Source organism: Falco rusticolus, chromosome 11 (genome assembly GCF_015220075.1).
Source record: "Falco rusticolus isolate bFalRus1 chromosome 11, bFalRus1.pri, whole genome shotgun sequence".
Lineage (NCBI taxonomy): Eukaryota > Metazoa > Chordata > Aves > Falconiformes > Falconidae > Falco > Falco rusticolus.
The window spans coordinates 24,620,441-24,644,413 of record NC_051197.1 but is presented as its reverse complement, the minus strand read 5'-3'; positions in this window follow the sequence as shown (position 1 = coordinate 24,644,413).

Here is a 23,973-nt window from a genome sequence, read left to right as displayed (position 1 = left end):
ATGCCATCCAGCTGGCCCCATGACAGAGAGAACCAGGAGAAAAAAACCCAGCATATACTGAAATTAGTTGCCAGAGAAGGATGTGGCGCCTCGTACTGAAGGAGACTTTGGCCATTAATTAGACACTCCCTGGACAGAAGGAATGGTTCCCTTCTGGGGGAAGTGCCACCCTAGCTGCCCCCACTGTATAGATACCGCTGCATATACATTTATGGCAAACTATTCTGTCAAGGGAAGGCCGCTGGCTCAGCAAAGGGACAAGATGTCTGAACTCCCCAATTACCACACTGATTTAGTGTTTAGCTATATGTTAAACATATATGCACACAAAGTTTAGGCCAAGCTGACTCTCTAAAGCTGTTAAAAGTGAAGAACAAAGGGACATCTAATTGAGGGAGTCGTCCTTGGGAAGGGTGGGGAACAAAGAACAGATGGGGAAATAAGCAGAAAGAAGCCTCCGAGTGAGGAAGCTCTGGCCCCAAGAGGAGATGGGCTGATAAAGTCCTTCAATTCACAGAAAGCTGGTTGGAAGTAGGACAGCGTTAATTGTGGCAGTGGGAGATCACAACCTCCAGTTCAGATAGCTCACCCAAGAGAGGGCAAGCCCTGCTTGGGGAGTGCACACAGTTGGTGAAGAACTTCAGCAGTGTTATCTGAAGGTGCACACTGGTTTGCATTAGAAGCCAGAAACTTGTAACTCATCCTGTACGTGAATGGAAATGAATGTGTCAGGCACTGTGAATGTGCAAGTGCCCTGCTGAACATAATGCGTACCCCCGAGCAATTTGTGAGCATGCTCAGAAGACACATTCCTTGTGCTCCCAGTGCTGTAATAAAGAACGCCTGCCTTCTGAAACTTCAAATCCGCTCTTAGAAGGTTTTTCTCCATGACCGACGTTACAGTATCAAGCTGCTGCCATGCCAGAGCTGGGATGTTCCCAAGGGAGATGCCACCTGAGCTGTTGCCATGCAAGAACAGGGACATTTCCCAAGGGAAGTGCTGCTCTGGTGGGGTGGAGACACCTGTGAGGGTGCCGTGCCCTACTGCTGATTGCAGCCCAGAGCAGGGCCAGGGAGTAACAGGCGGTGGAAACGTTTACGCACCTGCCTCAACAGCTACATCTGCTACCACCTGCCACCTTGCCAGAGGCGTTTTCAGACTGGCAGGGAAAACAAGGCAATTTGAGAATGGGCAGGTGGGAGGATTTCTGCAGTACTGATGTGGTTTTAGTTCACTGTTAGTCTGTAATTAGCAAATTTCTTTCTAAATACTGAGGATCACTTGGGGAATTGCTGGATTGGAAGAGAACTACAGTTTTCTGTGTTAGCAATGGAAAAAAGATATATCTAATTTTGCTCCTGCACTTGCAGTATTTTTGAGAATGTATTTGTATGTTATGCTATAAAACATAGATGTCTTTCAGTACTCTTTGTTAACATTAACGTTACAGTTCAGTGTACAAATCCTTGCAGTGTTGGAGTCTTTCTGTATAATAGGGCATTGTAAACTTCACATTTTCACATTACTGTAAGAAAAATACACTTGAATATAAATTAGCTGGCTTTAAACAGTATAGTGCTTAAGTGGCTAAATAAGCTTTATTTAAAGTCACTGTAAAAACATAACAGAAAATACATTAATCTGATTCTGTAAGTGTATTGATTACCACTTGGGGATACATTCACAGAATCTAAGGGCAAACATGTTAAAATATCTAATCTTACCACCAAGTGTCATAATCCATTTAATTTCACCTGATGATCCTTGCATTGCACACATCAGCTGGAATGAAAATACCTCCTGTAGTTGAACTAAATAATCCCTTTGTCAATGTATGGTTCAGGTATCCTAGTAATATATACCAGTTGCACGATTGATACATGAGACAATGCAAATATTATCTCGAAGGAAATGAACTCCTAAGCAAAACCATACTAATAGAAGAATTTACCCTGAGCAGGATTTTGTTGGTTTATGAAGTTATGCTTTTATAAAATAATACTATAATGGCTTGTCTATTGTTTCTATTTTTTTAAATTGGATGGTTAAAATTGAAAGCAATTGGGTTGACTGTACAAGAAAAAGCCCCCAGATTTGTAAAGTGATTCCCCACTCAGGTAAGAAAGTTGTATAGAATAAATTTATCATTTAGAGTTAGCGTTATACTGTCTAGAACAATATTATACAGCAACAGTTCAAGTACTTCACCACAGTAAAGGGAACTCTTTGGGGACAAATATGCATATCATGAAATCTATGAAATTTTGATGTCCCCAGAGCCACAGTGGATTTGAGATGGGGCTAGCCACAGATGTCTAATCTGTATTAACATTCACTGAACACAGAAACAGCTTTAGTTCCAAAACCAAATGGTAATAAATTGTTCATACTGCAGCTGTGACTCTAAGTGATATCTACAAACAGAGCAGCCTCTCATTAAGGGTAATATCTATTAGAGCTTACACTACATTTAGAATAATTGATACAGTAGTTCTATTCCACTGCTGTAGGTATGTATGTGGACTGAGTATCTTTGATCTTTTGCAGTGATTTAAATGGTTGTGCTGACTTCAGAGAAGTTGAAGTTTGAAAGGGATTGAGGCTTATTAATAATAGTATTTAAAATATTTTAATGGAACTCAGATTGACTGTTGTATTTTTATAACCCTTTCATCTCTTAACATACGGAAGGGGGACTACAAGTCAGTCTTCCCGTTCAGATGTTGTAAGTGATCAAAGCAGTTTCAAATGGGTCCTTCCCTGCGCCCCCAGCTTCATCATGTGAATGAATTCTGAGTAAAGGCATGGAAGAAAAATTTGAAGTACACTTGTATTTCATTCTAATGCTTCCTGAGTAGAATATTTATGTGGTATGCTTATTTGTATGTTATCCCTTTTTTCATGTCATGTGACAGTTTACTGTATTGTCTTCAAATAGAGGTTTTTAGCAAAAGGAGCTCTTTGTGTCCTCAGATATTATTAGCTATATCAGGTTATGGTGCCAATTGGATTTTAAATAAACTAGATTACAATGGAAGCACCTGTGACATTCATGTGAACACTGCATGAATTCTTAATCATTGCAGGTTATAGTGAATACTAAATGAAATATTAAGATAAATGTAACTATATTCCATCTTTGCGATCAGGGCAGCTGTGTGAGTAGAAAAGTAAGTATGCCCTTGATAAAAACTGTAGGAGAACTTGCAGAATCACAATGCAGCATCTGTGTTGAAGGAAGAGATAGACAAGCACATTCACTACACAACTGGGGGGGAAACTGGAAGCATGCAGGCATGCTGCTGGCATATTTTGTGTGCGTGTCTGTACCGAGTAGAATGAGATATGGAATATCATGCTAAGATTTAAACTTGCTAGCCTGAAAAGAGTTGATCAAGACCAGAGAGCTTGTGTTATCATTTATTTGTACATTGAAAGTACACCATCATGGCCGGGCACAGAGAAAAAAACCGAGAACTATTAGTCTTTCCTGGTTTTAGAATTAAGTTGCTAATGAATTTGTTCTGGACAGCATTTGTGGGAGAAAAAAGAGTGGAAGACTATAGGTAAGTGGGTCAAGGCGCTAGGTGGGGAAGCGGAAATATAAGCAGTATTAGCATTACATGGTACCAAGGGTGTGGAATTCTGGGTCTACTGGAAAGCTTAGAGAATTCCTGTTAATTTATTTTATTCTTGGTGTTTGTTTCATAAACCAAAGTTACAAAGTGGTGTAACTGAGAAGCCTTCTGCTGCAGGGTACATTGGACTAGGCTCATGGGTGAAATCCCACTCTGCTGATGCATTGTCCTTTTCCAAGGAAGTGGGACAAAAAAGATAAAAACATTTTCACTGAAGAAAACCACTGAAACTGTAAAACTATTGTCTTGCTGTTAGCGTATTTTTCTGCTTATTTTATAATCTCTCATAAGCTTTCCTCTACACACAATAAAGAAACCTAACGTGCAAGGAGACACTGACCTCTGTTTCATTTTTGTAAGAGAAACTTCTTCACATTTTTAAGTGATTTCAGCAACTTGTAGTGTTTGGTGATTGTAGTATTTAGAACTGCTAAGGTTCTTTTTATTTGAAATGACCATTTGTGCAGAGTTCTGTGTATTCCAGCTCATCAAAGGAATTTCTCAGTAATGTATGTTGTACCTAAACCTTTGAAGACATAGTGCATAATTATTAGATTGGCTTTGTGTACACATTTCATTCTTCGTTCAATCACCTTTATGTTATACTAAACTATTAGTCATGAAAAAGATGTGCTGTACTTTCAGATTTGGGAGGGGTACTGTTTCTGAGGAGAAATTTGGGACTTTCACTTTTTTTTTTTTTTGAAAAAGAAGAAGAAGAAGAAGGAAAGTTTCTTTTTAATGCTTGCTTTACGATCTGATTCAAAGCTGTAGTTGAAATACAGCAACTCAAACATATGTCTGAAATATCCTTGGGTCATCTAATAAGCCGACTTTCCCCCCTTTTTTTGAGGAGGTCAGAATGTCAGCTTTCCTTATGACTGTGAAAAGAAAATTAATGATACTTACCGAGTGTACCTAACTGATCAATATTGCAACAAATTTAATACTGTATTTATCAAGATAAGCATGCAGTGTTAATAGTAGCAAGTGTTACACACTTTCATCTATTGCATGGGTAGGAATGAGAAATTAACATACTGCTGTGCTTTGTGACTTTTTCAGATAAAACATATTACAGTTAAAGAATGCCCACAGCTACTTTAAATTGTTAGAGCTCCATTGGCTTTGACAGAACTCATGTTTTATAGGTTTTATATCTCAAAACCTGTAACATCTAATTGGCAAGCTCTTCCTAATACAGCCTGCAAAACACAGATCACATTTATGTTTATTCTTTTGAAATGGATTAAAGAGAGACTTGAAGTTCTTATTGGAAACAGATCTTCGTTAGAAGAAAACTGTTTTAACTGTATATTTTATAGATTTTAGTGTTTTATATCAGCATAGAATTGTATTCTTAACACAGAAATTTCAATCCTGCTGCAAGTTTCCAAAAGTGGAGTTGGTGGTGTATTAAAAGATGTCACAAAGATTCATGACAGCATTTGCTTAACCAGTTATTGTATATACTTTATGCAATGAATCAGAAGGGAAAATTTCTGTATATTATTGCAGTTCTTACTCATGTTTTTTGAGGAAACTTGAAACTGAGCACTTAAATTTATAGATTATTTTAGATTCATAGCATACTGATTGGTGGAGGAAGTTTTGTGCCTTTAATAAATTGACTTTATGTAGAGCAGGGGTCCTCAAACTATGGCCCACAGGCCAGATACAGCCCCCCAGGGTCCTCAATCCAGCCCCCAGTATTTACAGAAACCCACCACCCTCTGGGGAGGGGGAGGGCGGAACCAAGAAGCCACAGATGACTGCCCTGTTTAAAAAGTTTGAGGACCCCTGATGTAGAGGAATGAAGGCAGTGGGTTGATTAGCATTGATAATACACAGCTGTGGCCTTGCCTCGAAGGCTGTGGGTTGATTGACATGGATGATGTGCAGCTGTAGCTTGTTCCTGCCAAGTAGTTAAATAGCACTGGGGGGGGGGGGGGGTGTTGTGTTTATTGTTATTTTGTTTTTGTTGGGTGGTGGATGGTGGTGGATGTTGGTGGTGGACTAAGGAGGAGTGGTGTGGTCTGGTTTCTAGTCACTGAAGAAGATGAAAGAAGGAGATGACAACAGTGATGACAGCATGGACAGTAGACTGACTGATAGTAAAACCCTTGTTGCAGCCTACTAGCCTGTCTGTGCTGCGACAACTTTATGCATTAGTCTGCTCTTAGCCAGTTACACTGCTATACTAAGGCTTATTAGTAATTTTCTGAGGTGGTTTTGACTTGTTATTAAAGGCCGCCTCTGTTAGGTATTTAATTCTACTAGCTTGAATTTATATTCCTAGTCCCTGTAGAGTGGACTGTAGAATGTGAATATTGTGTGAATAAATGTATAACATATATGCTAAATATAATGATTAGGATTTTCCAGAGTATTACATTTTTTTCCTCCTTGATTTTTGAAAGGATTTTATTTAGAAGTGCAGAAGATTTATTCTCTGAGAATTGTTTCCTTCAGGAATCTTTATCCAACAGTTTTTAAACCATTGACCAAAATGTACGGAGTCAGCTTGTACCTAATGTTGTATATCTGAATGTAACAAAGTAGCAGTAACCTTGCAGGTTCCAGTAGGAATGTTCTTGATAACGAAGATAGCTGGTGACTCTTTGTTACTTGGTTTTGTGTTTAATCTGCATTATCAGACCTGTCAATAGTACAACTTAAGTTGTAATATTGCAAATAAACTTTTTTCTAAAAAAAAAAAAAAATAGCATAAAAATAAATTAAACTTTAAAATTATTTGCAAGTTTATGTAAATGACTAGCTTAAAAAAGAGCTTTATGTAATCGGACATGTTCACCACTGAAGCCCAACATTAAGTGTTCTCTGCAAATCTCATTATATGTAGCTTATGAGACTGTAATTCATACTAATTTATATGTAGATAGCCATCTAAATGCCAAAACATTTTTATTCAGCAAATTCCTTTATGCTTTTGAGTTGGTATTGGGGATAAAATGCAAAAGAAAACTTCATAGCGGGAGAATGAGAGACGTTCAAACTCTCATGAACATTTTTTGACTGTTCTTTGCAGATGTTCTTTCAATTTGTCTGTTTTCAGGATGTTCTGTATAAATAAGTAAAGTTTTGTTGGTTCTTTTAATATCTCTATTTTAACATGACTATACAATGTAAAATATGTATAGTTTAACAACTTGGTTCTGAATTTAGTTGGGCTTTCCAAAGAGATTATTCAGTTATTTCAGAAATTTTGGTTAAAATATGTTGTCTAGTCTCTTCTCCTAATCCTGTGCTGTAAAAGCATCTATACAACCTTGCATTATTTCAAAAGCGTACTTAAGACGTGAACATAAGAAAAAATGAACCTGAAGTAGATCCCCTGATATCTTTGATCCCTTTGCAATCAAAGCTATAAATTGAAACACTGAGAGTGGACTCCAGATAAAAAGGAGGAAGAAGTAAGATAAAGGACAGAATTCTTATGTAAAAAAAGGTACAGTATACTTCTATGTTGAAGTCAGTCATTATTATTTGTACAAATAATACAAAAATGCAGAGGGAATCTACGATAAACTCTTTGGTATTTTCAAATTACTTTATAAGATTCTAGCTACTTTCTTTGTTCTGCACAATTACAAAAACTGTTGTAAAATGCAAACAGAAAATGTCTCGAGAAATGTTTGTCAAAACAAGGATAGATTATGTTAGACTGATATAATCTGTTTTAAAACTTTCATTTTCAAATAATTTTTCTAAAGTTTGAACATACAGTGCTTAACCTAGTTGTATTACTAGCTGTGACTAATAAAAAAGCAAAAATAATTCCATGTGAGAATGTGATAGCATATGAAATAAAAATCTACAGTATCTTCTACTAGTTATTTATAATTAGCTTAAGTCATATATTTAGACAGACCATGACAGACAAAAGGAGAGGGACAGTGGGCTGAAAGTAAAAATTTGTGAATTTTAAACCTCAAGTTTGTAGATACTTGCACACTGACTTTTTTTTTTCATATTTCTGGTTTGTCAAGTAAAAAAATAACACTAACATTTTCACTATTCATAGAATTCCAGATGTTTTGGCCTAAAGTGTCAGGACATGAAAAACAAACAAATATCCCAAAGTGTTTGGAATTTCTTTCTGTAACCCTTCAAAAAAAGAGTAAGTACATGTCTCCTGATCATTGGTAGACTTATTTTTGTGTTTATATAAGGCATTGCTGTTTGAAGTCTTCCATTTCCCTTTTTCTATTACCTTGAGTGACTCAGATAATTTTTTTCCAGATTACCAGTAAACATTTTTTTTTATTTCCTGTGTGATTGATTAAAATTTCTGTTATGCTTTGCACTGGAAAAGTGAAATAATAAAATGGAAAAGGTTAATTTGGCCTAGTAGAAATATTTAGCTTCCAATAAAGGAAGAAGTTGCTGGCAATTTAAAATGACATTCCTGGACCTAATAGGAGACAAATATTTATGAATAATTAATTACATCAATTCACTATATGCAGCATAATTCTTGAATAAATATGTTATTCTTATGCTAAGACTATTTAGCAGTTGCTTAAGTAATTTTTGTGGTTCTTTGAGTATTTCTGGGCTAAAGAATTGCAGTTCTATTGATTATTTCTGCTGCATTTGACAGCAAATATATGCAGAATTGTCTGTTACTTATATTGAGATTTTGTGTGTGGTTTTCCTAATATGCACACATCAATTTGCATACAAACTAAACATCTGCATTTCAGTTTTTCCCAACTATAAGGAACTGTCTTTTTGAAAAAAGTTCTTTTAATTTCTTTTTTTACACTACTCTTGGTTGGCTTTTTTATAACTTGAAAAAGAAACAAACAAAAACAACCCTTGGTAATTTCAATAACATATCTCTTGAAGGGATCTAATTTTTAGCTACTAAATCATCCTGTAATAGATGGCAGATGTTGACCTATAAAATCTACGTTACAACAATTTCTTTATAAAATTGCAGGCATAAAAACACCTGCTGCTGCAATGTCACTTTCAAAAACTTAGTTAGATGCCATGTAAGCTAGGACCTGAAGATTGCTCTTGTTTGGACATTGTGAAGATGCAGTTGTTACTATACCTGCTCTAGTTATGTCTAAATCTAATTAAAAAAACATGGCTAATTTCTGTTCCTATTCTTTTATCTACATATCTATTACAACATTCATCAGCAAGTGTGCTGTTTTGTTTGTGTACATTAAGTAGTCAAGTTAATGTTTTTATATAAATGCAAATTAGAAAATTCAATTATTGGATCCTCAAACTTTTTCTGAAGTTTCATGTGTCGTTTTCTGAAGAAGGTATTTCCATATGTTAGGGGTGGTATGTGAAAAAATTTGAAATATTTTAACAGATACAGTAGCATCTCCAACCCTAACTTGAGTAAATACATAATAAGAGGGAAAATCTTTGAGTAAATATGGTGCCAAATGTAGCTACTGAAAAGCAGAAGTTGCAGGAAGTTTAGCTGTTAAATGTCTTTGTGAAAATTGCTAAACTAAACCTTATATTTATGACATATTTATTTTTTAAAGTGTATGGGTTTTTTCTGTCACTTTCTAAAAGGATGAATTACTGTCTTTCAGGACATAGTGAGAGCATGGTTATAAATCAATCCATTTCTTTCACATTTAAAGCAGGCCAGAGGGAGAAAAGACCAGCTGGGTGAATGTGTCAGCTCAGCTTAATTCCCAGGCTTCTGCTTCTTTCCGTTGCAAGCAATATATGTTACAGGAAGTACGTGAGGAAGCTTATTCTGCTGTTGCAAAGAATAGCTCTACCCTCCAAAAAATAATCCTAATAAAATACTTCAGGTTACATCCTAGAAGGGATATAGTTCTTTTATAGGGAAGTACTAAAAGACTGTGTAAACATTATCTTTGTTTTCTAAAAACTGGAATTGTTGTTGAGGATAGCAGCAGCTGCTGGCTTAAACTTTGTGGAAGAAAAAAATTTCTTCAGCTTAAACTGCATTTCACTATTTCAACTTTCTGCTCATTTTACTGTGTAAAAATAATTATTTGGTCAATAGTATTTATGATTCATATGATGACTTGCTCCTTTATCCTATCCATGGATATTGTATAGGTAATGTTCTTCTCTACTAGCCTCCTCTCACGTTATTTAAATTATTAAGTTTAATTTAGAGCAAATTGCTCTGGACCTTGGCTATTCAAGTTTTGGATATCTCCAACTGTGAATACTCAGCAACCTCTGATCAACCTGTCCTATTGTAGATCACACACATGCTAACATTTTGGCTTTTTCCTTCCTTAAACCAAGCTGGAATACCCCATGTTTCAACCTGTTCCCATTGTTTCTTGTCTCTCCATTCTTTGGACTACTAAGAGGTCTACCTCTGTCTCTTCTCTGTAGACAGCATTAAGACCTCTCCTTTATCTGCCTTTTCTTGAGGCTGAACAAATTTTTCTCAGTTCTTCCATGTGCGTTATATGTCCCACGGTCTATTGTAAAAGCCTGTCACAATTTTTATTCTAAAAGAAGCATGTCAGATAGGAAAATTACTTCAAGGTCAGCAGCTTTTGGTAAATAGCGTCTGCTTCTTATCTCCCACTTGTGGAGAACACTAAAAATGCTCAAACAAGTAAATAGGATCTGGAGCCTTGTGTAGGAAACAAGACCGTTCTGGTGTGTAGATTGGTGGCCTCTGCATTCCTAGCACCATATTGTCGGTGGACAAACTGGTGGTTTGTGGGATGCTCTTGTAGTATCATCACTTGAAAATATGGGAAAATTTCTGAGTAGCAATAAAATTGCTAGTTTTTCATCTGAAACTAAAATACATACTCTTTATTATTGCTTTAAACCCAAACTCTTCAGCAGAATAGGCAAGGTTGGATTCTACTATTACAAGGATGAGGAAAAAAGGGAAAACTAACAGGGAGGAAATGGAGGGTTTGGGTACAATCTGTCCCTGGAGAGCCATGGAGAAGGAAGATACCTGGAAAGCTATAGTTGCAGAATAAGTTAGCTTAGAAATAGAAACAGTAACCACTGCTGCAAACAGAAAAATGACTGCCCTCTTCATCATTCCCTCCCATAATAACAAATCCTGACACTTACTGTGGAAGCAACAGCTATAAACTGCAGGCAACAGGCTGCAGCCCTTCCGTTGTGCTGCTCAGCCTATTCTAGACTATCTATTTTGCCTGTGCCTTGTCAAATCTTCGTTATTCCTTTTGATGCTGTTCTGTTTGCTCACAAATTCTAATTTTCCATGTCACAGCAGAGTTCAAAGAGGAAAAAAGTTTGAAGCTGATTGGAAAGAAACACTTTGAAGTACACAGCATACACAAAAAGCAAGCCACTTTCACATCTTTCCCTTGGTCTCACTCCCAATACTTTTTCTGATTCCTTTGCTTTCTGCTCTGCATTTGTGTCCACTCTTGTCATGCAGTTTCACTCACAAAAGGATACTCTGCAAGCAATGTTCTAACACCTGTGTCCTCGGAAAAGCCTACATGGCCTCACAAGTCTGCTCATACTCTGCCACTCTAATAGTTTTCTTTTTCGTGTTGCTACTGTCACAATTGCTTGTCATGAAAGAACATAGGTTCTGAGTCTACCGCCTGCTTTTTTACTTGTTAACATAATGGGGTTCCGTTCAAAACCAGATTGATCTCATTTTTTAAATGTTAGTAAGTCGGAGTAATGACTTTGTAAAATGTGTTATGCAAAGATATGGTTGGATCCATCAAGTTGAGTTTTTTTTCAAGTAGTCTGCAAGCTGTTTGTATGGGAGTGTTTGGCTTGTCTCCCATCGCACAAGATGTAGGTAGACTTTTGAATCACAGTGTACAAAATCAAGGGCACTCCTTTAACTTTTTATTATGTCTTTTCATATGTGATTAATTTGCCTTATGGTATGCTTTCCAGGATAACAGGTTAAATTTGCTTCCGAAAAGAAGGAAGATCTTTCGTTTTTCTGACTAGAAGAATTTCTACTTTGAAACAAATATATTTTTTCGGGGGGGAGGGATGTATTTCAGCAGTTTGGAAACAGCATTTATATCATGCCCACCTTGTGTGGAATGTAGCTGGCCAAAATACAGTATCCTTGTGTACTTGCCTTTCTGTGTAGCAATTGTGACTGCTAATAGATGATGCTTGAACTACGTGAGCATCCATGTCTTCCTTGTTGCCCTTCCAAAACTGTTATACTTGAGCATCATGGTTTGGCTAAAAAAGTCTAAGAGAAAACAAGAGATACATTTTTCTTGACTGAAGGAGCTGTAAAATAACAGACAAAAACATGAACTCAATTGTGATCAGAATGTTCTTCTTGACAGTTGTTTGATAGTGCTTTCCTGCCAGATGTGGATGATTGGGTATTTTGCTGGTTTTGTTTTCCTCTTCTGTCATATTTACCATCAAGATAGAATTCCTTAGACCTTGTAAAATGTGAGAGATGGCTTTTCTATGACAATTCTTATATAGCTTGCCATGACAGTCTTCGATTTACTTGAGAAATAGCCTATAATAATAGCTGCTGTAAAAGACTGCTCTGAAGTAGGTAGAAGAACTATCAAGGAAAAGGTGAAAAAGACTCTTTCCGATTTCAAGCTGATTAAATAAGGTTTACTTTCAGATTGCAGTTTCATCTCCAGCTGGCCTACAGGTAAACCTTTACTAAGTCTTAGGAAAATGACAAGATTGTGTCAATTTCAGTGCAGGAGACAACCTATTTGCTCCTGGGTAGCTGCTCATGGACCAAATCAGAGTGTTGATAGAAAAACTGTAGAGAAGAAAAATGTTTACCCTTTTTTCCATCAGTTCTATCTCTGAGTACAAACAAGCAGGACAGTAGTAAGAATGATTGAAAACCAGCAATGAAATCCCTCACACATAATTATATACTTTTGTGAAATTCTACTAGTTAAAACTTAGTAGAATGATATAATTTCATTCTTAACGTGTATCCAAAAATCAATAATAGGGCAATACCTAGGTATAGATCTGAGAGATTCCTTTGTGCTATATTTAACAAATAACTTAATACTTGAAATATTAGTGCTAGTTGAGTTATAACTCTGTGGATCAGTCTTCATAGTTTTTGCTTACTTTCATGTAACTGTTTATAGTGTAAACATGTTGCTACCTGAGTAGCTCTTCTGAAGCCCTGAAGTCAGACATGAGGAAAATTTGTCCATTTTACATTAAATGGTGTAGATTTCTAGTGCTGTCTTAAGATCTCAGACGTATTTGCAGGACCTAAAGAATAATATTTCAAAATACTACTTAGAAGTAATCCTTTACAGGCAAAATACAGAAATTTTGTTCCAGTTTTGTGCTCTATAATGGCAAGTGATCAGCATCTAGGGAGAATAACTTAAATCAGAAAGTGTTTCTAGAGTTACCCTTATATCTTAATATACCAAGCTGCCTGACTGCATACCTCAGAGCTTGTTCTGCAAAGTGGTGTCAAGGAACTGCATCCAGCCCCCTTGGGAATTTCTGCCAAATCTGGGTAGTCTGGTTAATTCCAGTGGAAACACTACACCTCTCAGAAATGTGTTACTAGCAATAGTATCTGGTATAGCTGATCATACTATAGCCTTTTACAAATAAATCACGTACATGAATTTTCTTTGCCTCTCCTTAGTTTAAACAAGAGATGCCAGGAGATCAACACTGAACAAGAAAATGAGGCTACAAATTTTCACCTTTGTTAACCACACAAGAAGTTCTGTCATTGAAGGTGAGAGAAGGAATTGGAGAAGAAAAGGCAGATTAGGTAAAAGAATTAGTTGTCCTACTGCCTGCACAAACACCCTTTCTCTCAGAAAATTGATAAACACAGTCTCTGAGCCAAAACTTTTCCCAAGGTTACCTATTTCATATATACAGGTTATTCAGAATCAACTTATTACTGAATTTACTGTACTACTTGAGGGTTTTTGGTTGGTTGATACATATTTCTTTTTCTCTCTCTTTGCTACATTGAGTCTGAAATGCAATTAAACATTATATCTCAGGAAATATTTTCCAAAAGTATTTAGCAGGTAATATCTAAGAATACGTAAGTTTCAGGCAATCATTAACTGTTCCAGACAGTTCCCAAATGAAAATTTGCATTAGAAAGAAAAGATCCAATCATAAAATGTGTGTAATCCAATTATAAATACTTTGTGAATCTTGAGTTCATGAACTGTTTGCCATATTTACTAGTGAGCCTAATTAAAAAGATCCCTGGAGCAAAAAAAATTAGGGATGATACCTGTTAGAACACTCTACAGTGGCCGAAAAAGTATTAAAAAAGCTCTAATCCAGTCTCTAATTCTGGAAATAGTCCTGACTTTTAGGAGGTACTGTTCCAGAAGAAAAGTAGTTGCACAATTATGTACCCAGTCTTTATTTTCCAAAAGTCTGGAGTTACTGCGATTCATGACTCTACGCTAGATTTCAAACGACAGTAATTTTTGGCTGTCTTGATTTAGCACAGTCAGATGGGTGACTCCATAATCTGTGGCTCTTTACTTTTCTAGCCCTTTATGATTAGTAGTTCTTCCCTATCAACATATTACTGTGTAAGCTCCTTTTCAGCACTTCTTGATGGGTTTGAATTTTTTTTTAGCCAAATAATTAATCTTCCAAGTCTGATACTTCTGCTTCTGTTTAGCCCAAATCTCTGCTGATATTGTCTCTTATATACTCGTAGGCTTGTATCAGTTTATCTCAAAATTAAAGAAAAGCATTTTGCCTGTAGACTCTACCCTACTCCATGCTTATCACATTACTCCCTTTTCAAAATTCTAGAGGAGTTCTGAGAACTAACAAGAGGGGCATAATTCAACTATATGTTTTGCATTTAAAGTATTCTGCTAAGGAAGTTAACCCAATAGTTAAGTACTTGGAAACTAATTAACAAATAGTCTACTACCATATTTAGTACATCTTACAGACATTGAGAGCACCATCTGAGATGTTTACTTGAACTGTTTGACAAGTATTTAGGCCTGCTTCATTTCAGTATCTGCGATGTCAGATTTTTACTGACACCTCTTTGCTACTTAGTCTGTTCTGTTGAGTAGCCTTCTGTCTCTAGATATGTCTCCAATGCAATAGTAAAGTTACTTTTTTTGGGGGGGTGGAGGGGGGTGGAGTGGTAGTGTGCCAAAATCTATGTATTATGAACAGCAAGCAATGATGACATGATGTCATCTTTCTGCACCAACTTGTCTGAAATGTCTGGTACTCCACAGTGGGAGCTGAGATAAAAGTTTCATTGCTACACTTGCTGAATTTGGAAGAATTTCTTAAAAACTGCATATGCCACACTTGGTGTAAGTATCCTCATTTTCTTTTACCAGTAGGGTGTCTTCTGATTTGTAATGTTTCAAAGTGTCTTTGAATTGGAGTAATAAGGTTAAGAAAAGATTTTTTTTTTTTATTAACAGAATGAGAGTTTTCTGAAATGTGCATGGATCAGCTTGTACTGTGTAATGGATAGCTTGGTTTTTTTGTAACACAACGTATCGTTATTTTGAAAAAATATTTATTTTTTCTTCTGGTAGTCTACATCACTTGTAGATGCTCTTCTGAAGTGGCATTAACAAGACATGCTTCTTTCATGTGCCTCTATCCTCTTGACATTAGTCTTAGAGTATATAAATAACATTTTGACATTACTGACTTGCATATTATGCTGGTTTTGGCTGAAGTAAAGTTAATTTTCTTCATAGCTACTATGGGACTATGTTTTGCATTTGTGTTGGAAACAGTGTTGGTAATTAAGGGATGTTTTAGTTAGTGCTGAGCAGTGCTTACACAGAGCCAAGGGCTTTTCTGCTTCTCCCACCCCCCCACCAGCAAAAAGGCTGGAGATGCACCAGAAGTTGGGAGGGGACACAGCTGGAACAGCTGGCCAGAGGTGTATACCATATAAAGGCAATTTAATATTCTCTTATTACTGAACAGAATGCTGCAAAAATATCTAGTTTCATAAGTACAGAACCACAGATATTACAATTTTTCACTTTTTGTTCTCTTGCTTTACATATTACGTAATATGTAAAATGTTTAAAATGCCTCTTCATAAGCAGAATGAATTCTACTGCGGGCTAACAGAATTAAACTTGAGCTTTACAGCAACACATAGATATTTAAAAAATAAAAGGAAAGCTAAGCTTTAAAAGACTTCCAGTGGAAGTCTACTACATGCTTCTGTGCATATGGAAGACTTTGTCCATTAAAATTATCTGATTTCCCTCTGAAAGATGACATAAGATTGAGGTCATCTGGGTGATGCTGAAAAATTGTACAGTGTCTGCTGTTCTTTGGACTTGTTTTATTACTCTGATGCATTGGCAAAGAATTATGCACTTTGAGTTCTGCATTTTGGTGGAAATCACTGTCACTGAATAGCCTGAACTAGAGGGGAAAAAAGAAAACTTCCCCTTATCTATCCAGTTGCCAGAACCAACTTTCTGACTGAACAAAATATAAATATGATGGTATAAAATTAACATGTGCAGGAAATACTTCAATACAGACTTTTGGTTTTACATCACAACTGAGTTACATGTTCCTTTAAAATGAGAAAAAATGTGCCATTACAATAACTTTTGCTTTGTAAAATTTATGCCTTTGAAACCATTCTTGTAACAGATGGTTGTGTGTCTAAACTCTCAATTTTTTTCATTGTTTTCGACCTGCGGTTCAACCACAACTAGAATTTTTATAATAAAAAAAATCAGAAGGTATTTTTGTTAACTCAGTTAGTGGCAGTTCTTGTCACTAAGCAGTGAGTCTATCTTGTTCCAGTTTTCTTACTGGGAGAAAATTATGACTATACTTATGTTTCTATCTGACCTAGATCCTGGATAGTCTGTGGCTTTTTGCTTCCAGTTCCAGGGAAGGAGAGTGTTTCAGTAGTAAGCTGTCAGAGTCAGAGCTGAGATCACTATGTGTGATATCACCAAGAAGTTAGACTTGAGTTGCTTTAAGTATAGGATCCCAAGAATAACTACTAAATGTTTCAAAACCAGGAATGCAGTTTCATTTCTAATGTTAGGCTAGGGAAGTTAGGAATAGAAAATGGTTATCTATAGCTTAGAAATTACCCAAGGCAGGGTTGAATATAGATTTAGGCAAAGAAAAAAAGTATTTTCTCTAAAGACTTCATTGTTGTGGGAAAAAATATTGGATTATTTTCTGACTCTTGTAACTTTATCATCTCACTGTATCTGAAGAAGCCGTGGTGTCTGCAGTCTCGCTAATTTAAGTTTCTTACTTACTCTTATCAATCCTATCATACTTCAGGAAAGGAAAAAAAGATTTGTGGTAAATGATGTACTCATTAAAAGGACATATTGCAAAGCTGCTGTTTAATTTGTTAGTCCAAATATATTTAGGGTTAAAGGAATGAACTAAAAGACCCAAGGGTTTATAGCTTTGTATATATCTCGCAGTCCAACCACCACCAAGTTATTGGAAGTAAATACTTGATATGTGATATATTGATATTTTGATATATTGATAAATAACTGTCTTTCAGCAGTTAGCCAGATAATTTGTATCCTGTTTTGAGTTACCTTTTTGTTTCTGGTGGGTTGTTTTGCGTTTTTTGATTATTCTTTTTCTTTAAATGATAGGGCATTCAGTTTGGTAAACTGGTCCATGTGATTTATGGGTTTGCAGAGTAAGCTCTTGTTTGGTGTACTATAAGCTTGATTTTTGTAAAACAAGACTGAATACTGCACTCATGAGTTTGTGGTATTGCTACTCCTTTTCTATTCACTTTACATGTAGTCTAGAATAATACTGGGAGAAGAAAAGCTTTTAATTTCACTGTGCTAAATGAAAGTGGATTATTGGGTTTTTTACTGACTAAGTTAGAAAATAAATCTACAGAATTAAATATCTAAAGAGTTGGTACGTTTCTGAAATGTATTTTAATTCTTCTGAATATATATTTTAATCTTACCTGGCTTCTGAAAAAGACTAGAGGCATGTTGGGGGTATTTCCTGCATTTATTGCAGTCTTGTTCCAATGTACATGCTTACAGAAACTTGCAGATTAATTAATCTTAGGTAAAAATGTTTGTATAAAACTTGTTTTTTCCTGAAAATGCTGCTTGAGCAAGCAAACAGTTAATCCCTTTGGGTAACAATGTGTGTTTCAACAGATCTGATAAGAAAACTGTGTCAACAGAGATAATTGAATAGCTAAATGGCAGAAGTAATATACTTTTAAAGACATATACAAATTGCTGTGCTGTAGACTTGGGCATTCATGCAAGCTGCTGTCAAAACTACTTTGGCAATGAGAAATGCTTTTAGAAATGGTAAAGCTTGCCATTTATGAAGAGGTCGATTATGAAGAAAAAACTTCTATAGTATGAAGAAGAAACTTTGAATAAATAATGCTCATTATTAGTCAGTAGAATCGGGTGAAGTTGAGTAGCATCATTCAACTAAAATACTCAATACTCAGAGTGCAGTATTTGGAGTTCAATGTTTAGTGTTCAGGAGACAGCTGTATCTGTCTGCATTTTGGCGAAGTTGAATACTTGGATAAGTATTATTTACAGGTTACAGTAAAAGCACCTTCTGTTAGCACATATGCTGATAGTTCTTTATAATACTAGCCTGTGGAGCACATAAAGACCTGAATGCATACGAATTGCTACTATTCTCTAATGTGCAAATTGCCGCTAATCTTTAATGTGATATTTCCTGTGCCGTATCTACCAATGTTATGTTCAAACACATGAATCTCAATGTGAGCTAAACTTGAGAAACTAATGTAGGTCTCTTCTTAACAACTGGCTTCAGTTCATTGCCTTTCTGCAGTACCCTGTGGTCTTGCAGTTTGTGTCAGTATGGCAATATGGGTTTCAAGCTTTAAATAACTAAATCCTAAAGGTTAGATTTGCTATTACTGAATAGTAACACCCTTCCATTAAATTGAGAAAACATATTTTTTTTTTTTATAGAAGGAATTTTCATACCATCCGAGCTTGCTCAAGTAGCTTTATCAAAGTCACAAAAAGTTTGAGAGACCTGAAAGTAAACTTCCAGTTAGTCTATGACTATGTCCAGGGACACAATGAGATTACTGTAAGGTTGAGACAAGAAGTAAATGAACCCTTACTATTTAGACATAGTGTAGGTATTTCTGACTGATAAATGTTTACATAAAATTTTGCATTTAAATGTTTTTCTTGATAGTTTTGTGGTATTTTTCTTTAACAGGGCATTAGTCAATCACAGCAAGAAGTTTTACATGTGTCTTAGGGAATGCAACTTCTGTTCTCATGGTCATTATAAATTAAATATTAGATCTGGCAAGAGTAACTCATCTTTACTGAGGGGGAAAACCTAATCTAAGTTGTTGTGTATTTTTAATAAAGTGTGAAAGCTGAAACAAGTTTATAAATTATACACCAAAGTAGTGCATGGCTGTGTGGGGTGAATATTACTCTATATGATATGTCATGTGAGAAGCACTTAAAATTTTTTATTTTAGTTATGGAAAGCCATTTTTGTACCATCCAGGTTTTTCTGGATTTGTTTCCCTTTCTAAGTCTATACAAAATAGATGTGGTACACTTTATAGCTTAATGTAGTGGCTTTACTCATCTTTTTAAGCACTAAATTAGCCCTTTTAATTACCATCTTCCAGAAATATATCTGTAATGTTCTTCACCTCAAAATATAAATACTCTGGAACTACTTATTACTATAATCTCTATCATAATTTTCTGATCTTGTAGCATAGCTGGAAAAAATGCATGAAACAAATTGTAAACCTTTTGAAAATACTTTTCTGTAGAGGTGACTAGTAAATACCATATTCTTGATATGCAGATAATTCCTAAATATGAACAGAGCAATACAGTAGACAGCATTTCAAAATTAATTTTCCCATAAATTATTAGATTTGTTATCATTTGAAGTGTAATTTTTTCCCTGGGTATTTATCACATTATTTTTCACAAGGCTTAAATACTTGTATTTTTATTTATTAACATATATTAATCCACTAATACGGTTATACCAGTGGACAAATTGAATAGCATACACGAGTCTTCTCTAGAACAAGGCTTATGCTCAAGTATTTTGAAAAAACACGTTGGTGAAAGCTTATACTTATGTGTTGTCATGAAATTATCTTACTTCTGGGTTTTGTTTGATTTCTGAAATACTAAATGTATCAGTTTTATATAAGACATCTATGAGCGTGTTCAAATGATACCCAGCATGTACTTGTAAGACACCAGCTGTGTATTTTTATACATACTTGGCTTTAATGTTCAAAGATTTCTTTCTAGTGAACATAAGTCATCTTTGTCACCTGTTCTATGATTGGCTTAGTAGCCAATGTAGCCTTCCTAGGTTATGTTTCTCTGAGAACCAGGTTAGCATCAGTGACTGTACCTTGCAGGGTATACTGTCAGCAGATGATGTGCACTGTTGAAATTCCAGTAACTTTTCAATAGTGGACAACAGAAATTACTCATGAAGAGTTTGCTATTTAACCCTCAAGAGTAGAGCTGAACTTGAGGAAGTCGGACTCACTGGAGTGGAAAGTAGTTCTTGCTACTAGGAAATAATGTGCTACCCTTGTTCTGCAGATGCATTTCCTTACAGGTTGTCCCCTGCCCATGGTCTGATCTGTTCCTTTTTTTCACTACAGAAAATCATACTAGCAGGGAGATTTTAAGCACCAGGAATGCATCTTTACCCAGATGTATGTGAGACATGAGTAGAAGGAAGTCCTGCTCTTGTTTACACACACATGCATGTGCACATGCAAGCACACAGATTGCTGATTTCATCTAAAGGCATATGTCTTTTTTGAGACAACATATGTTCTGAATTAAAATTCATCTACTGAGTGATTTAATGTAACTGCAAACCAGAGTACAGAAATTGTCTATTTTCCAGCTAGAAAGTTCTAGCTGGAAATTTGACAGCAGGAAAAATAGGATCTAGGTTTTTAAGTTCTGTGAATATGTGAATAAATAATTTTAACTAAAATGGTCTTAGTTGTAAGAGGAACTCAGAATGGTTTGTATTTATTATTACCATTTAACTCACAGGAAAAACAGGAGGAAATTGTGTTGTGAGGTTTAACTACTCTAGAAAAAAAATTTTGCTGATACTCTTTCATCATGAATGGACATGGGATGAGGGATCTGGACAGGCTGGGCAGATGGGCTGATGGCAGTTGTATGAGGCTGAACCTGGCTGGGGGCCAGGCCCTGCCTGTTGTGGGTCACACCAGCCCCAGGCAGCTGCAGGTGGGGGCAGGAGGCTGGGAAGGGTCGGGGGGGGGGTGGGTGGGGGGGTGGGGGGGGCTTGCTGATGACCAGCTGGGCATGAGCCCCCCAGTGTGCCCAGGTGGCCAAGGAGGCTGACAGCATCCTAGCTTGTGTCCAAAACAATATGGCCAGCAGGGCCAGGGCAGGGACTGTCCCCCTGTGCTTGGCACCCTGGGTTCAGCTTTGGGCCCCTCACTGCAGGAGGGACACGGAGGGGCTGGAGCGTAGGGAGGGTTCAGCCTGGAGGGGGGGAGGGGGGGTGCGGGGGCTGATTGCTCCCTACAGCTGCCTGGTGCAGGGGGGAGTTGTTCCCTGCTCCCAGGTAAGAAGTGACAGGGCAAAAAGAAACGGCCTTAAGTTGTGCCAGGGGAGGTTTAGGCTGGATGTTGGGAAGAATTTCTTGAACTGAAAGGGTGGTCAAGCATTGGAAGAGGCTGCCCAGGGAGGTGGGTGAGTCACCATCCCTGGAGGTGTTTAAAAATGCATAAATGTGGCCCTGTAGAGACGTGGTTTAGTGGTGGACTTGACAGTCCTGGGTTAACGATAGGACTTGATGATCTTAAAGGTCTTTTCCAACCTAAATGATTCTATGACCTTGATTTTATTTTAATGCTGGTTGTATGCATTTCATTGAAAATGTTTAGAATTTATGCATTAAAAATTGGTTATATTAAACTTAGTTTAACTTGGCAAATAAAAAAAAAACCAACTGTTTATGAGAAAAAAAGTTCACTTGGAGAACTCATTGAAATATTTCCAGACTTTTAAAATTAATTGTTAATTGACCCTGCTCAGGGGCTTTTCTAATAAAAAGGCAGCATTTGAAAAAAAAGTAAAGATATGTATCAATTACCTAACCATAAAAAATGAGGGGACGTAATGTTACCTTGAATTGTTTCACAACAGTTTCATGTCTTAGACTTCAGTGATTTTGATCCGTAATGTAGGAGTTATAATAGTAAACTTTCTGTTGCTGAAGGATACAGTCAGTCAAAGCTACTAAAATAAACACTAGGGTTTATAGCTAGAATGGAGTGGGAGCATGCTGAGTGCTTAAACAGTACAGAGTTCCACAGTGAAATGCATCTTACAGGCATTATGAATCAATTTGTGTAATGGAAAACAAACTACAGGGAGTTGCTATTTGGAATGTATGTATTTTTATTCTTTTGTTGCTGTCTTTACAAACATAACGGGAAAGTCAAAGGAATGCATTCTATCAAGTAAACACACTGGAGACCTGTAGGGCAGTCATAAAGGTGTTTAAATTACCCCCTCAAATGTATGTGACTAATAGAAATAAGTTGGAAAATGTTGTACTTATTCCATAAATACTTAAACCAAACCTACGTTCTGATGCATCAATATGGCCTTTGTTTGTGATCCTAATGTCATGAATGTCAGTGAACTGGCAAAACTATTGCCATACTCTATTTCTGGCTTCACTCTTTGACATAATCTGTGCTCTTTACTTCTCAGCTTTGCCATCAGTCTGCAATGTGTGGCCCAACTGAATTTTCTTCAGAACTTACAATATTCAGATGCTTGGTATTACTGCTGCATTCTTATTTATGTCATGTGAAAGAGTTATGTACAAACAGGGACTTTATTTCACCTACTGACTTCCATTTTTCAAGAGAATTTCTAGCTATTGCTATAAAATTTACATGCAAAATACATATCTGTAGATTATAATTTCTCTTTCTCAAGGAGAAATAAACTACTGCATTATGGTAGCTGACTATATAAGCTACTGCAAGGTGACAGGAGACAAAATGCACAACTAAGTGAGAAATTCATGGAGGAACAGGAGGAATGAAATCTTAGGGATGAAAACGGCAATTTCAGGTGTAGTTCTTGGAAATAGTTATGAGTGTCTCTAAAATAGTGTAGTAAAATTCCACAAGTTAAAGATTAATTGTGAGCTTAATTTGAAATCACTCGTTAGGTATTCAGAATGCCTGTGTTACAGTTTAAAACAAGTCTGTCCATGTTCTATCATTTTAGACTTGAGGTCCAAAGTAGTATCATGTAGGGAATATTTTTCTCTCAGTGTTTCAGAACTGATAATATTTAATTCTGGTAAGACTTTTTGTCTTTATTACAAATCACGTGGTAACATGTGAGTTTCAATGCTATGATCTTGACTGCGCTGTAATCCTGACTGAGTGATGTCTTCGAGAAGACTGGTACTATCGTCTGGTCACATGCTTTCAAAATACGTAGTGCAGCTGTTCAGCACTGGAAATATCTTCCTTATTCCAAAGGCCTACCAGAACCAGCAATAATTGCAAGTTTTGTCAAAGTGAAAGAGCAGATTCTCATTATATATTCAGTCACTCATGTTTAAAAAATAGAAATTGAGAAAATACTCTATTATGCTACAAAATAGACATGATAGCAACCACGGATAACTTGTTGCAATGGACACCTGGATAAAACCACATCTTAAACTGTATGACTGTCTTTTAAAAAAAAAAAAAGTGCAGCGTAACAAAAACTACTCTTGCCAGGACCTTTTTACCCTGGGAAGGAAGTCAATATAGACAATATACCAAGCGCTGATGAGGATCACTCACTTAACCCTAACTCGCACTTCATTTTCAATTACTGTCACTCCCTAGAAACTGAAGGGTAAGATGTCAATACTAAGTTGGTTTCCCTGTGTACCAAGCTCTCTGTATGCAGCCTGAAGGAAGGTTTGGGGTTGTTTTTTGGTGGTGGCTTCTTTTGTTTTGTGGTGTGTTTTGTTTTTTTTTTTTATAATTGCATGAGAAAATTACATTGTAACAACTGCAGATTTCCTGGGAAAGGTAAGAGTGAGAGAGTTGCTTCCTTGGCCAGATTTAGAGCAGGGATTTGCTTCTGATTTTCCCCTTCCCTGGGTGAGTGTTTCTAAAACAACTGCCTGACTATCCTGTGATTGCTTTCTTTTTGGTTTGCTGAACCAGAAAGTTGGTCTTCAGTGTTTTATTTTTGGTGGTCTGTATCAGTTTCAACAAGAAGTTTCCATTTCAATGAATTAATCTTTTCTGTATTTAAA